The 16,275-nt window shown below is 39.5% G+C and overlaps 1 long non-coding RNA gene across 1 annotated transcript in view; it reads left to right on the plus strand.

Annotated features, from left to right (window-relative positions):
• Window positions 1–994: 994 nt before the first annotated feature.
• LOC121100716 overlaps window positions 995–16,275 on the plus strand; it is a 97,182-nt gene continuing 81,901 nt past the window's right edge. The window contains exon 1 of the long non-coding RNA XR_005832481.1: window positions 995–1,678. This is a non-coding gene — a long non-coding RNA (uncharacterized LOC121100716). The remainder of the gene's footprint in view (window positions 1,679–16,275) is intronic.

Here is a 16,275-nt window from a genome sequence, read left to right on the forward strand (position 1 = left end):
CCACCAACTAGCTATCCTAACCCTCTACCATCAGTAATATGGAAAACAGAAATTTTCAAGTTTCTGTCACTCCTGAACATACACTGGGTGAAATTCTTAGGTAGGGCTTGTATACTCCACCAACCAACTAATAGCCCCCAAACATGGGGAATGGTGCAGAGATGGTCTACCCACTATCCATCCAGTTAAAATTAGAGACATACTAAATGTCTATAAATTGAAATATTTAAGTATGTTGATGGTACATCCACTAAGGGAACTCTTTATGAGTTTTAAAGCAATGTTTGCTAAAAGTACGTAACACGTTTGTGGTACAATAGTAAGTAAAAAAAGGTAGGATACAAAATAATGTATTTATAACATGACTGCAGCTGAGCAATGTTTAAAACTTGAAAATCTGTTGGAAAAAAGAAGAAGAAAAAAAAAAAAAAAGCCTGGACACAAATGCTTCAGAATTAACATCGCTGAGGATGAAGCTTTGGGTGATTCCTTTTCTCTCTGTAATTTTCCACCTTTTAATTGAGCATATCCTCCAAGAAAAGAAAACCTTGCGCTTTTGCATTTAACCGGTGAGCAAAAGCAATGACAGGGGCGCTGTGGCCGGGCACCCAGCGCTCCAGGGGACCACAGGGCGGGTTTGGCGGTGGCTGCCTGGGCCGGGCGGGGTCCCTGAGACAGCCTCCGAGACACAGGATCCTGCTCGGGCAGGAGCTTTCAGAGAGGAGCCTAATTTATCTCTGAGCAGATGACGTCACCCCGAGAAACGCAGAAAATGCTGATTAATCACGAAGTCAGCACTAATCCTGGAAAGAACTCTGGTCCAGGTGACACAAGAGGGTGCCCCAAGCGCGACCACGAGCTCCGGCGCCTTCACGGGGCCCCAATCCCAGCCGCCACGCCACGCCGCCGCCGTGAACGCTCCGCGCTGCTGGTTGCGTAGGTAGCGCATGCGCAGCCCGCAGGCCCGCCCCTCCAGCCGCTGGCGCGCCACCTGCTCGGCGTGGCCAGCCTCGCGCAGCCCGGGCGGGTTCTCTCTGTGTTGCGGCTTTGTGTACTGCTTGCTTAGTGGTCGCGAACCGACTAGCACTGCTCTTAAAGTTGACTGTCACCGTGGTGGGAAGACATTGGCCGAGATCTCACTTTTCCTTGGAGAAAGTTCTCACACAATCTGAGAGAAAATTTGTATAAAAGGTTGTCTGTGCTCTTGAGGAGAAAAGAGTGATCAGAGGACTCCGGGAGACCGAGATGTCAGTAGAGGCTCCTGGCAGTGAAATATATTCCTGTCAGGAATGGCTTTGTAAAATGTTCTGAAAAGAATCCTGGGTGAGCCCAGGCAAGCAGGAGGAAGACTTGAAGCGTTTCAAGTAGGAAGCTACGGGGCTCCGCTCAGAAAGGAAAGCTGAAAAGAGTGCCCAGGAGCAGATGGAGTGAGGGACGCCTCCATCTTGCCTTCACAGCGTTGCCTCTTAACGGCGGTTGCTCACGCTAACTTGGCCTTGTGGCCAGTCTTGAAGGAGACCCCTCTGGCGCCCTGCGGTGCAGTGCCCCAGCTCCTCCAGCCTGCACTTGTCTGGTTTCTTAGGCACGTGTTAAACAGCGAACCACACCAGCGGGCAGGGTGTAAGAACGCACCCGGCACCCGGAGGTGAATGGAAATAGAGCTGGAGTTCTGGCCCAGGTGAGCGGAATTGGCACCCCTCACACTACCCATAAACACAGATTGCCCTACTGATTTGTTTTAATCACGTCAAGGCTTGTCACCATCTTTCTATTTTCTTTCCTTTTTTACTTTCTTTTTCAAAACAAAGATCTCACTAGGGTGGTTTTATGGACGTCACACCATTTCACTCATTGCTGCATCAGGTTAGATTGCCTTGGCAAGGAGAAGGGCGTTTTAATCTTTTGATCACCATTGGAATCTAAGGCCTTTGAATCTTTAGAACTCACGTCCATGCTGGACACTAGCAGCTACTGATTTTACAACTGTGGTACTCTCTTGATTCTATTTCTTTGGCTCAAATATAGTATCTTTTCTATCTCTTGGGCCTAAGGGAATAGGGATATGGAGGAAGGTTCATTCCTAAGCCATAATCAGCAGCTTGAGTGTCTATGACCTTTTTGGAGTTCATAGTAACCAGAGTCAACAACGAACTGGGTTTAGAAGAAACAGCAGCAGGTTTCTGTAGTTCAGAAAAGATAATGCAGTTCCAAGACATGGGAAGAACAGATAAGGATGTTTGGTAGTTGCTAAAATCAGAACTTCTCAAACTGGGGTTATCATCAGAATTACCCAGGCAACTTAAAAATACAGACTTCCAGGGTTGGGATTGGGGCAGACATCTGTGTTTTTCAAAACTCTTGGAAGATTCTGACATCAGCAAAGGCAGGGCCCACTGGTTTATGGCTTGGGCTACTGTGAATCAGGGGCAATACAGTGAGCCTGGTGTTGGAGTTGCTGATCAGAATTTATGAGTTTCTGGAGATACATTTGGCCCAGTTTGCCAAAATTATACCGTTCTTGTAGGGTATGACCTTAAGACTTGGGACTCAGAGCTGAAGGGCTCTGGGAAGAGGACAAAGAGATACCTACCTCCTGAGTGACTAGGAAGCAAAGGCTTGCAGGTCCCTAAGCCCTGGGGAAGGATGTTAGGCTCAGGTCAAGGAAACCAGCATTGGAGAGGGATAGTAACAGGACAATCCAAAGTAGCTACACAGCTCTGTTGAGCATCCTCTGACCTGATTCCCAGCTCCACCAGCAAGGAAGAGCTGTAAGTTTAAAGCTTATAGGAAACTAAAACTTACTATTAGACAAGGGTTCTAAACTAGGTAAGATTTGACTGAAGGAGGTAATAGTAATAGTAATAATAATTGCTAACACAAATGCTATTGTAGTTAGCGTTTATCGAGCACTGTGCTAAACACTTTGCAAGAGTGAGCCAATTTAATCCCTCACAACAATCTTTTGAGGTAAACCTTATGTCCAGTTTACAGATGAGGAAACCAAAGCTCGTAGAGTTTAGGTGAATTATCTAAGGATTCCCAACTAGTTGGTGGCAGAGACAGAACTTGAACATAAGGCTTTTTGCAGAATGTGAGTTCTTTTGATGTGAGACTTCCCATTTCAGAGTCCTGTTTATTCCCAGAGTGGAGTTGAATGCTAATTGAAGAATAGGATGGTAGTTAAGAGAAATTTAGGAATGAATGATAGTAAATGCTAAAATATGTCAGGAGCAATTAATTTGAAAACTCAGATCTTATATAATTGGGATCTCTTTTTTAAAAAGATTTTATTTATTTATTTGAGAGAGAGACAGAGTGAGAGAGAGAGAGCACAAGCAGGGTGAGGGGCAGAGGGAGAAGCAGACTCCACTGAACAGGGAGCCCGACGCAGGGCTCGATCCCAGGACTCCTGGATCATGACTTGGGTCGAAGGCAGACGCTTAACAGACTGAGCCACCCAGGTGCTCCAATTTATTTATTTATTTTAGAGAGAGAGACAGGTGTGCATACAAGCAGAGGGAGGGGCAGAGGGAAAGAGAATTCCAAGCAGACTCCCTGCTGAACAGAGAACCTAATGCTGTGCTCCATCTCATGATCCTGAGATTGTGACCTGAGCCAAAATCAAGAATTGGATGCTCAACCAACTGAGCCACCTGGGTGTCGTGGGGTTATTGTTTCAATTTAGTTATTCATAGTCCGAGATCTTAATAGTTCCTTGACACCTTAATATCAATCTGAGGATTAGGTAGGCACATAATAAACCACATCAGTGGGCCAAGAGGAGAGTTAGGTTCTAAATCTTATTTTAATAAACAACTATTCATACCTTTACAGAATCATTAAAAAAAAAAACTAGCAAAATTTCGTTAATATAGCCTTCACATTTTACCAGTGTGTCTAAAGTGCTCACTAACTTGGTTTGAAAAGGAGATTGGCAATAACTTGGAAACTATGTCGTCCTTGTAACATGGTCTTGAGAGTCCAGTGAGGGAAGAGTAAAGGAAATGACAAAGCACCCTTTGGAGGATGATGACAGAAATCTACGTATGAAAATAATCACACCTTGGGGATCTTGGAGGGTCTGCAAGCACTACTGATTACTCACTAGTTGTAAGCTCTCCCAGCATTAATCCATCTTGGCAGGGGGAAGGACATTACCACATGACTGCATTGCCTGCTGGCTTCTTACAAACTCCTGGCTGGAAAAGAAAATGAGTGAATATTCACTCTGGAAGATGGAATTGTTTCCTGTATAGAGTCTATCTCATGGAGGTCCTTCATGCAAGTAAACCAGGTTTTGAAATTTTATTTTTCTGTTGACCACATTCCAACAAATTCTGAAGCATCTAACTCCTATCTTGGAAGAGTTTCCTTAAGGTTTAACCAGACTCATGTCAGGCCAGTGGCCACTAAGGTTATGTTTTTAGCCCTATTGTAATTTTAGACTTCATTGGAAATGTCAAACCTTGCCCACATCATATTGGCTGAGAAGAGGAAAAAAAACCCCTGCTTGGTTCTTAAAGGTGCTTTAACATTTTTAGGTCAATGTTTACTTCATTTTTTTTGCACCGAAGATGGTTGGAGGAAACGTGCACTTGTAGAAAAACAAAACAAAACATTTTTTTCCCCTATTGGTGGGATATGTTTTACTCACCAACGGTGAGGATAATGTGGGATACAAGGCAAATTGGGAATGGACATTCAGATGCTGGAAGACTTCTTTGGTCACCATGGATTTTGAAATGGCTGCCTCTTCAGGTAGTTCTTTCCAATAAGTTCAGGAGACATTGTCTTACATATTTAAAGGAGGGAGAAGAAGAGAGAAGAGACAGGGGTATGTTTTCCATTCTAACATATTACTAACCCCTGTTAGCAGAGAGGAGGTTTTCTTTGAAGAGAGGCACTAAATATTTTCCCACGTTATGCATACAGAGAGGGTTCACCCAGGAGCTGGAGACAGGTCATGGACCATATTCGAATGTCATTCAGGAACACAATCTTCCCCCAGCCTGGTAGGGCATGAAGATCTCATTCTTAAACTTGGGACTGTCCCTAGCCTGTGTAGAGACACTTTAGCTACTCATACAGGTAACAGGGCTGCAAAGAATGTCTTTGTTCCTCCTCTTACTGGATGGGTATTGAATTGTAGGCTTGGTGAAGAACCATATTTCTCAGAGTGCTGTAGAACGTTGGAGGCCAGAGGCAGAGGGCTGTGAACCTGGACAGTGACTGACAGAAGTCTCTTTAGTTACTGTAGAGTCTAAAATTCCAGATCCTTTTCCTGAACAAGTCATGGACCTCTGCACATGTGATGGAACATCTCGTGGCCTACATCACAGGTTATTGTCTTGTCACTGAATCTAGAGGCCTGTGCCCCAAGTTTTACAGGAAGCCAAGTATTTACTGGAATATTCGCTGTGGGAAACAGTGAAGTGGTACAGGCTAAGTTGTGTGAAATAGGCAGCCCTTTTAGCTTCCACCTGCAAAATGCCCTAGCTCCAAAGGCCATTTTATCTCAGGGAATATTGACCAGATTCCTCAGAATTAGAGCCTAAGAACAGAGCCCAGGAAAAACAGAAACAGAACAAGAATTGCTAGTAGGAAAGGGAGAAAGAGAAATCAGGATCAGAAGTAGGAGGAGGGAATTCCGAAAAGGTAGATTTGAATTGGCAGGAAGAATATGAGTGATGTTTGACAGAGCAGTTTACTAGGGTTTCAGTAAGATTCTCAGGACCCTTTGGGTTGGCTAGCACATGGAGAAGCCAGACAGTGAAGGGGGAGAGCAGGAAGAGCTGTCTCTCACAGTTGTGTCATTGGTCATTGCACAAGGGTACCCTGACTAAGGGGATATGATTCACATCACCAGCAACATAGATTTGATATTTATTATCTCGGTTTTTCTTGCAGATGTGGTGAAGTGTCTTGTTCAAACAAAATCAGTATATTATCACAATTTTCTGACATGGAAGTAAAGTGTCTTGGGTAATGAGTGCCTTTTTCTAATTCACACAGAGGCACCATATAGGCTAGTAATGACCCTGAGGAAAAAAAAGTGCAATACTCAAAAGGCATTTCAATGCTATAAATAATGTCAAAGCTATGGAATCATTGAAGTACTCTAAAAAGGATATGTTTATTATTTTACCCTTATCATTACTGTGGTTAAGATGGAGGCTTTGAGCATTAGTATTTTTATGTGGGGGATAAGAAGGAGCTCCTGTAAATGAATCTTTCTCTCTGTTTTAACCTGTGTCAGAATGCAGGTACTTTCTGTGTTTTGAAAACTGGTGAAGGTTTTCTTTTGCAATCCTATCCTGTCCTAACTCTCTCCCACTTGGGCATGAGATCATTTTCTGTGGTTGCTAGATGAGATTTGAAAGTGGCAGGAGAACAGATAAGTGGGAGAGAATCACTGCTCAAGTCCAAACCACTTGGCATATTTGTAATATCCTCGATGTGTTTCAAAAGCATCATTTGAAGCACATAAAAACTAAATTTGACTTTCAATTTTGATACCTAAGGTAATGAGGGCCTCTAACAAAATTCTCCCAATTTATTTTCTTTCCTGTATCCTTGAAAGAAGTTTTAAGAGAATAAGTTGATTTTAAGGCAAATGGAGCTATAGTACTGGGGAAAAAAATCCACCAGTCTTTCTTGTACTGTAGTGTAGTCGATACTGCCAAAAAAGTGGCACCTAAGAGATGATATGTAAAGAACAAGCACTCTAATCTCGATGTTATCACGGGGAACATTTCACTGATTTACCTTTTGAATAACTAGTTAGCCATCTACTAATTTCAAGGTATTCCTTATAAAACAATGGCTGTACGAAGGTTGTATTTAAATACCTGGATAAATCACCCATTGTTTCAGTGAACTCAGCTTTTTTTTTTTTTTTTTTTTTTTTTCTGTTTGATAAATAAGTGACTTAGCCTTGGAGCACTGGAGACATTTACCAAGATCATTTGTTACATTTCCCCATCATGTAAACATTGTGTTCAGGAAGGGCTCTGGTGGGAAGTGCTGTGAACTGAGAACAGACAAGCTGTCCTCTGTTCTCTAGGCTGATCAGGTTCGTGCACAGGTGTACTTGACTTTATGTTGTTTCTGTGGAAAATTCTGCACATCAAAGAGCACAGCGGATTTACCTAGGAGCTTATTACATGAAGAGATATGATTTCTTGGATTAAGAAAAGAAATTTTAAATCTGCTTTAACCATTTTAGATTCACATGTCCAATAGATGTTTTCCAGTCGCAAGCTTTCTGCTTTAGAGCAGCGCGTCTAATTTTCAAGAAAACAGGCATCAGAATTAGTTGGGAGAACTTGTTAAAAATCAAACAAAAAACAATAGCTTCTTGGGCTCCTACCTCAGATCAATGGACTTGTCATTTCTGAGGCCTGGAAAACTGGTTTTAACAAGTTTCCCGACCCCTCTGCCTCCTTCAGGGTGATTTTGAAGCTCATTCATATATTTATGATCTTACATTCTGTTTTATTCCTCTGGTTGGAGGAGGGGGGAGGAAAGAGAGAAATAGAGATTGATTCTCAGTTTTGTACCAAACCGTGAACAGAGTTTGACTTCTATTGAAGGTTCTTTCTCTGTTGAAATGAGCAAGGAAGTAGTTGAAGAAAACCTGGGTGTGTTTGTAAAGGGCACACAATGGCTATGTAGGCTGATAAACCTGCAGCTGTAAATACTTGAAACTGCAAATTTATAAAACCATGAATTGCAAGGATATTTAGAATATTTTTTAATACACATGAGCACGCTATTATACAACTAGCATAGTTTGAATCTAACAGATTGGAATATGTGTCTCCTTATAAACTTGATTCTTATCAAATAAGATACTTGAAATTTTAAAAAATCTGCGAAATATCTAAACCAAGGGTTGAACATTCCAAGGTTTCATAAATTAAGGATTTAAAAAATATATATTGTAACTTCTCGCATTCAGCCATTAATTTGTGCCTGTTAACAGGCTTTTAGAATGTCAGTCTGTCAAGTAATATATGTGTTGTGTAAGTTTTCATAATCTCACTTCATCTAATTTACTCATACCCCTATATATCTTAGGTTTACATTATGTGTTGTATAAAAGCAAATGCCATTAAAATACCATCTTTTTAGGCTTTTCACTGAAATTGTGTCTACCTGACAACCTGAATCCAGCATTCTCAATCCTTTTATGAAATTGGACTTGAAGGGGAATCAGTGTAGGTGGCTCATAAATGATTGAGGACCATTAGTATGAGAGATGTGTTTGTGATTCAGGTTCCCTCTGCCTGTGGGCCTGGCTGTGGCCTCTGGAACAGAGGTTGAGGGGAGGAGTCTCTTGGGGATCCCCTCTTGCTTTACTGCTGTGGTGAGGCTGAAGGCAGCTGCTTTCCCAGGCCTCAGCACTTCCAACCTTAGGGTGATGTGCAGTTTCACTCCCTTGTCTAGCCATCATGACTTCCTGTTCTTTTTCTGTAATGTTTTTCAGATCCGCTCCTTCCTGTTGCTTTCCCAAGCCTGATTCTGGTCCAGGCTCTAATTACCTCACACACACCTGCACTCTCCTAACATCCTCTTTCCTGTCTACAACTTTTCCTCTCACCGTTTTTTTTTGTTTTTTTTTAATTCTCAGAGTTGTTAGAATCCTCTTCCTGAAGCATCATTTCCATCATACTCCTCCTCCAGCAGCTCCCTGTTGCATCAGATCTAAGCTCCAGGTCCTCTGCTCCAAAGCCCCCTCTCATGGCCTGGGCCATTATCTCCTTTACAGCTGGACTCCCCTCCAGCCAAGCAAACGTCCTGACACCATGTCTATACAATGCTATAACATCTGGTTAATCCAGTCAACTCTGTCAAATCTTCAGTTAATCATCTGGATGTTTTGTCTACAAGATGCCAAACATCTGGATTGACTGAAGAAATTCACTACATTGATAGAGATTTTTTTTTTACTGAATTGACCAGATGTTTTGGCATTATGTAGACACATTGCTGTCTCTTGCATTTATCTTAATAGCTTGTCTGCACAGTGTCCTTTCCACCTGAAGCATGACCTTCTTCTCGATGCCATGTTCTCCCTTCCTTCCAAATTATGGTCAAAATTGCCTCTGCCATGAAACAGTTCTAGATTAATGCCACCAAACTGAAATTTTGGTTCACACCAGCATTTTTACATATATAATTCGTTTCAAATGTAATCACTGTTTTCTGTATTTTAGTTTTGGGTGTTGTCTTCCCCCTTTGCCTCACTAGTTTATAAACTCTGTAGGTCAGTATAAGGTATACCAGAAAACAGTCTGGCTTATGTAATGAGAGGCACGGTATCCTAGTAATCAAGGACAGAAACTCTGGGAGTCAGTCTTGTTTTGAATTCTAGCTCCTCTACTTATTGTGTGACCTGGACAAATTATTTAACTTTTCTAAGCTTCAGATCTCCTCCTCATTTGTAAAATGGAAATAATAATAGAGCCTACTCTATAGATTTGTTTATAAGAAATGAAAGAGTTACTACTAATAAAGTGCCTTGAAGAGTGTTTGGCATAAACTATCCATTAAATTTTTGCTCTGATCATTATAAGCTTTCTAAGAGCTCAGTTTTCTTGTCTATTCTTTCTTTTGACTGTGACAGTTAGGTAGGAAAGGCAGCTGTTATTGTTCCCATGTGAGAGAAGAGAAAACAGATATTAGGAGGTTATATCATTTGCCCATTAAATCAGTTGCAGTTCTGAAACCTTATAGCCTTACTTTCTATGCACTACATGTTGGCCCTCGGTTCTTTCTAATCTCAGGAGTTAGAATATTGCTTTCTATAAAGAGCAGGTACTCCTATGATTAAGAGTCTTTTGTGGTTAATCTAGGAAACAAACAGAGGGTTGCTGGAGGGGAGGTGGGTGGGGATGGGGTAACTGAGTGATGGACATTAAGGAGGGGGCACGTGATGTAATGAGCACTGGCTATTATATAAAACTGATGAATCACTGAACTCTACCTCTGAGACTAATAATACATTATATATTAATTAATTGAATTTAAGAAATTAATTTAAAAAAAGAGCAGGTACTCAGGGAATATGGGTAGAAATGTGTTCCCCTACAGAAGTGTGGTTCCCCACAACTGGTCTGTGGATCATTGCCCATCTGTGACGAAGTGTCTTATGTTAAAATGAGAAAAAGACAACGTAGTAAGGTTTTCCTAAAGCTAAATGTATTCAAATGTTAGAGCTGTCCCTGAACTGAGGTTGAATACTTCGTTCATTTTTAGTGTAAAAATGTTCTAACTCTGTGAAATGATGGCGATATTAAATGATACAATATGGAATAACATGATATTGGATACTTTTGAAAAATGTACTGCTTGATTTATTCATTCAACAAGTATTTATTACATGTCTACTATTTGTTAGACATGGTTCTGGACACTAGAATAATAGTAAACAAAACTGACAAAAATTCTTGCCCTCATGTAGGGCACTCTAGGGTAGGAGATTGGATGATAAATAAGTAAGTAAGAAACCTCTCTAAGGCTCAGTTTCTTCATTTGTGAAATGATAACAGGGGCTCCTGCTATATAGGGTTGTTTGTTAGAGTTAAATACATTTATTAGGCAAAGTGCTTAGGTGTTTATTGTATTATTGAACATAATGGGAGATGGAAATTTAGAAAGATTGAGCACATGGGAGGGAGGTGAGTTGCTGTTTTAAAGTAGAGCATTTACTGTAGGCCTCATCGAAAAAGTGCCATTTGAGCAAACTTGATGGAGCTGAGGGAATAGCCATTTGGACATCTCGAGGAGAGTGTTTCCGATGGAGGGCTCATTCAGTAGAAGCACCTGACGTGGATCACATGTAGCTCATTTGATGACGTGCAGGAAGGATGGCGTGGCTGGCACAAAGTGAGCAACGGGGAGGATAATGAGAGAGGAGATCAGAGGTTAAGGGCAAGGGTGGCAGTTATCTAGAGTCTTGTAGCTATTGCGAGTATGTGGGCGTTTACTCTGAATTAAATGGGGGAGCTATTGAAGGGTTTTAAACACAGAAGTATAGCTATGTGACTTCTGTTTTAAAAAGTTTCGCTTGGCTGCTATGTTAATAATAAATTACAGCGAAATAAGTGTGAAGCAGGGAGACTAGTTATGGTGCTAGTATTGTAGTCCACGTGCAAGTTGATGGTCCCTTTGACCAGGGTGGTAACAGTAGGAAGTGGTAAATAATGGTGAAATTCTGGATATAGTTTGAAGGTGTCAGCCAACAGAATATCATAACAGAATGGATGTGGAGTGTGATGCAAAGACAGGAATGCAAATATTTAGCCTGAACAACTGGAAAGACGGCATTGCCAATGCGGAGATGGGTGATGGTGTGGAGAAAGCAGGACTGGTGGAGGCAGGGCTAGAAAGTGCAGATGAGGGTTTAGTTTTGGACATGTCATTGATGGGACATGAAAGCCATATAATGAAATTATGAAATTTCACTCCGAAATGGACATGGGCCTCACATACTATCATGTATAACTTGTCCAAATTAAATCAAAAATCGCTTTTTGAATTCTTTAGCTGCTTTGGAGATAGTATCCATTCTTAATCAGTTTATTCATTTACACTAATGAATAGTATAACTTTAGAACAGAGATAAAATGATCACATTCCTCTTACCCTAAATAGAATATTTCCTCAAAAACTGCAAATTAAAGAACAATTTGTATGCATCAAAAAAACTGTTGAGAACTAACCATAAAATATATTCTACTTCAGTCATTTATTTTCTATACATGATATCCTTCATTTCAAATATATTGTTATTAAAACAGTTTGACAGGGATGTACTGTATGGTGACTAACATAATATAATAAAAAAACATTAAAATTAAAAAAAAAGTTTGAATATTAAAGCTCCAACTAGATTAAAGTCAGAAATAAATGGGAAAGTCACTTAAGAGTTTCCTGCTCTCAAAACTGTTTTAATTAATAAAAAGTATCAGAACTTTAGCAACAATTATCATTTTTGGCATCATGAAGATGAGAGACTATAATTTCCTAAAAGACCAAGAATACCTTCTTTGTGACTGGTGCTGAGAAGAAAACCTCTAGAAGTTGTTTTTGCTGAACAAGTAACATGAATTAATACCATGATCTAACCTTAAAGGAATAATTTCCAGCAGATGTGGAGAGAGACCAGACTCCTGTCTGCACTTTAATTAGAAGCCAGTCTTCTTTTCTCTCCAGGTAGGATTCTCTATTCCTAACCCAAAATACCTTTAAAAAAATAAAATGATGAATTGGTATGTTATCACTCATAGGAAATAATTCAAAGAACTATAATTACATTTTGTCTTCCTTCCCCCTACTTTTTTTCTGTGAGATGTGGTTGCTTCTTGAGTTGGACATATGACTGAGGCAAAAATGACAGGCAGAGGGAAAAATAAATGTGAGCCAAGTGGCTTTGGGAAACTTCGTTGAAAGAGAATCTAAAGATACAAACTAGTCATAAAAACATAGGATGCAGATGTTACTAGAACTTAGAACTTGACCAAATTATGTGACGTAATCACATAAAATAGAAATACACATGAAGATTGTGATCTTGGAAAAAGTTTAAAAGCTTTCCTAAGTTCTTTAGTGCCAGGGCAAGTGTTACTATATAAGCTCTTAGCTCGCGGTGAAACAGAATGGGAAAAATAACCAGTTGTATACTGGGGCTTCCTTCGGTGGCTTGAAGTCAGCCGTGGTATTTACACCATGGAAATCTGCAAATGCTACAAATCAGGGCATTTTGTTTCTTTCCATTTTACCAGTACACCACTGAAAATAACTCGCACAGGGATTAATGAAACTCTAGCACCTGTGACAAAGATATTCCTGTATGGCTTTGGTGATGGGGATTTTGGGGAATAAATGAGTATTCTTTCTATAAGCAGGGGACTTCTAATACCCGTCTTTGTAAGATTTGGTGGTGTTTTTTTTTCCTCTCTTGGAATTAAAATTTCATCAGATTCTTAAAAAGGATTTATCTAAAACATGGCTTCTGTTTCACTTCTTTTCATTAAAAGGTAAAACAACAAGATAAAATATATGTGTAGCAGGAAAACTTCCTGCTTTCTAGTAAGCAGAAGTGGTACCACCTGATAAACTGTATAAAGTCACTGGAATGGAGTCAAAGCCATAGAGGAGCCAGACATGATTTTTTTTTCTTTTTTTTGTGAATGACAGTGTTAAAGAATGTAACCCCTCTTAACTTCTCTACACCCCGTACATACAAATTGCTTATACTGATACAACCCTCAATGGTAACTCACTTCACACCTCTATTTTTTTTTTCTTGTTATCACCAAGATTAAGCAGCGTGTTTGGGCAATATTCTGCATTCATCTAACCTTTTCCATACAGGCCACACTGATACAGCAGAACAGGTTTATGTACCTCACACGTCAGATCCTATCAAGAAACTTGGTAGTGACAGTTTGATAAGGACACCATAGCTTATTGAACTTGTTCTAAAAACAACAGCAGCAAACCACTCATCTCACACGTTTTAGTGACCTTGTTCTATGGTGTCCCCATTTTTAAACGCAGCAGATGTATTACTGACTGTGTGGCTTCAGAGCATAAAGAAAGCTGAGGCATGTGACAATATGTGTTTTGATATTACACCATTAAAAATTCTAGAGCTCTGCATCTACTACAATTACCTATTGAGAAAGGAGAGCTCTAGGGTTAGTTTTAACTTCCACCTTGCCAACAGCTTTAACCATAGTGAAAAAATGGCTAGTCAGAAAATGAGATGAAAATTGCCAGGAGTTGCTTTTCTCTTTGATCTCCAGAAGGCCCAGGATTGTGATAGACAACAAACAAGAATGCTGATAGACTTCACTGTTTCAGGGTGACATCCCTAGCAAGACACATAAAAGTAAACCCAAATAAATATAAAATTAGAATGAACTATAAAGCCTAATTTTCTTACATGTTTTTTTTATTTTTTTGTCTTTGACCTGATTTTTTTTTGGGGCCCAAACACATTCCTGTGATATGCAAAAGACTTTACTATAAGCATATTTAGTACCGTATTTAAGAGATTACTAATATTCTTAAGCTTTAAAAAATTGTCTTTGCTATGATACAGTTAAGTTCCAAGTGAATTTTACTATCATGGTGAAATTTTCAGATGGGATTCTAATCTCTGTAAAATTTCAGATTTTTCTGCTCCTCTTGGTTAAGGCAGGATAAGGAGCATTCAACCAACCCGAGGGTTTAATTTTGTCACTCACTTATATCTTTATACCTCAAATATTATTCTTCTGGCTTGTGCTCTAGGGTCTGTGGTCCCCTCTGTTCTTAAAGATGGACACAACCAGGTAGAAACAGGAGAGAAACCTATAGGATTGTTCGATATAAACAAATCCAGTGCTAATGTATTTCCTAATAACCAACAGAAACTTTGTGAGCTTGGGAAACATAATTTTGCTTTATGAATATATGTAAAACAACTGATATTATAACTTTGTGGTGAGGGCAAGATAGGGCACACTTCTAAACACTGGCTTATATTTTAGTGGGTTTATGTCTAATCACCTGCTTTTGAGTGGGTTGGTATTTCCCCAGAACACCCCTATCATATCCCTCTCCTCCTCTTTGAAACTTTCTCCTACTTCCGAAGCAAAAAAGAAAGTGTTCTTGTTACTATTAGGAGTCCTTCTGTCTTCTCACCTCAGGTTCTAGGTATGATCATAAAGGAAAAAATATGAAATATTTCAGGCATACTATAGAGAGAATATCATGAGGCTTGAGTACTCAACATCTCCCTTAAGAAATAGAACATTAGAAACACAAATGAAGCCCCTAATATGTTATTCCTGCCTCCTTAGAGGTAACCACTATTTTCATTCGTTTTTATACTTTTGCTACATGTGTACATCATTAAACAAAATAGAATGCTGTGTTGCATGTTTTAAATTTTTATATAGATGGTTCCCTTTTTTTCACATTATTTTAAAGATAAGCTAACACATATAACTCTTGTTTATTGATCTCCACTACACAGTATTCCATAGTATGGATATACAACAACTTAGTTATCCATTCTTTTGTTGATGCTTCAATGTATATTTAGTACAGGTCTCCTTGAGCAATGTGTGAGAATTTCTTTCGGGGGCAGACCTAGGATTAGAATTTTTGGATAAATGGGTATGTGTATCTTTAACTTCACCAGATATTGCCATGCTCCAAATATTGAATCATCAGCAGTGAAGCCAGCAATCTGTGTAACAAACCCTCTGAGTTCATGGTTTCAGATTCAGTAATCTGGAAGTGAGGTGGTGGTGGTAGGGAGTATGGCAAGAATTTGCATTTCTAACATGTCTCCCAAGTGATACTGTTGCCACTGCAGTGTAATATCTGGGACCACATTTTGAGAACAAGTGCTCTAGAGAAAGTCTATTGGATTACATTTGGAAAAAGAGAGTCAATGAGACACTATCTGAAAAGATGTGGCTGGTGAGGTTTTATTAGGTAACTGAAAGTCAGCCTGTGTTATAATTTGAGGATTCAGATTCTAGAAAAACTGAGTAAAACACAGATAATATATAGTAAATAACCAGTATGAGTCATTGTCATCAAATGCTAAATTCTTGATGAGTTCTGTTGCTAGAACGGGACCTCTGCCTGTGCTCTTGCTGTTGCTATGCTGAGAATGGCAGAGGAGTAGACAGACAGGTAGCCCCATATGAGCCCAGTGTGTGCAGTAAGCATATTACTTAGTGTATTAGTGTCTTGATTACATCTATAAAACCCAGGCATTGGCTTAAGATGCAGGTGAGAATATTCCCTTAGGGATTCCTCAAACATTAAGGCGCATGGGGTTACTGAGTCTTAACTGATTTGGCTATTTTTAGTTATTTATATCCAAAACAACAACAACAAAAATCAATCTTTATATTATGCATTTTTTTAAAATTTTATTTCAAATTTAGCAATGTGGTAACAGAATGCCAGGGAGGTTTCCCTTAAATACTCTTTCTTGCAAGAACTTCTTATAAAAAAAGTCTTGAAAACAAAGTCTTCACATATTTTAGGATAAAAAGACACACACAGGCTGGCACAGTCTACAAATAGTTAACATGTAAACTGGCAGGAAAGTTATTTTATTTCAGATTTAGCAATATAAAAGGTCAAATGAAGGGAAAAAAACCATGTACCAGTAACCAAAAACATTTGCTTAAATCATTCCACAATTTACATAACAAGATAATTGTTCTTCAAAACCAGACAACAGGTTTGAAAATACTT

The sequence above is a fragment of the Ursus maritimus genome, unplaced genomic scaffold (genome assembly GCF_017311325.1).
Source record: "Ursus maritimus isolate PB19 unplaced genomic scaffold, ASM1731132v1 scaffold_5, whole genome shotgun sequence".
In the NCBI taxonomy this organism is placed as follows: Eukaryota; Metazoa; Chordata; class Mammalia; order Carnivora; family Ursidae; genus Ursus; species Ursus maritimus.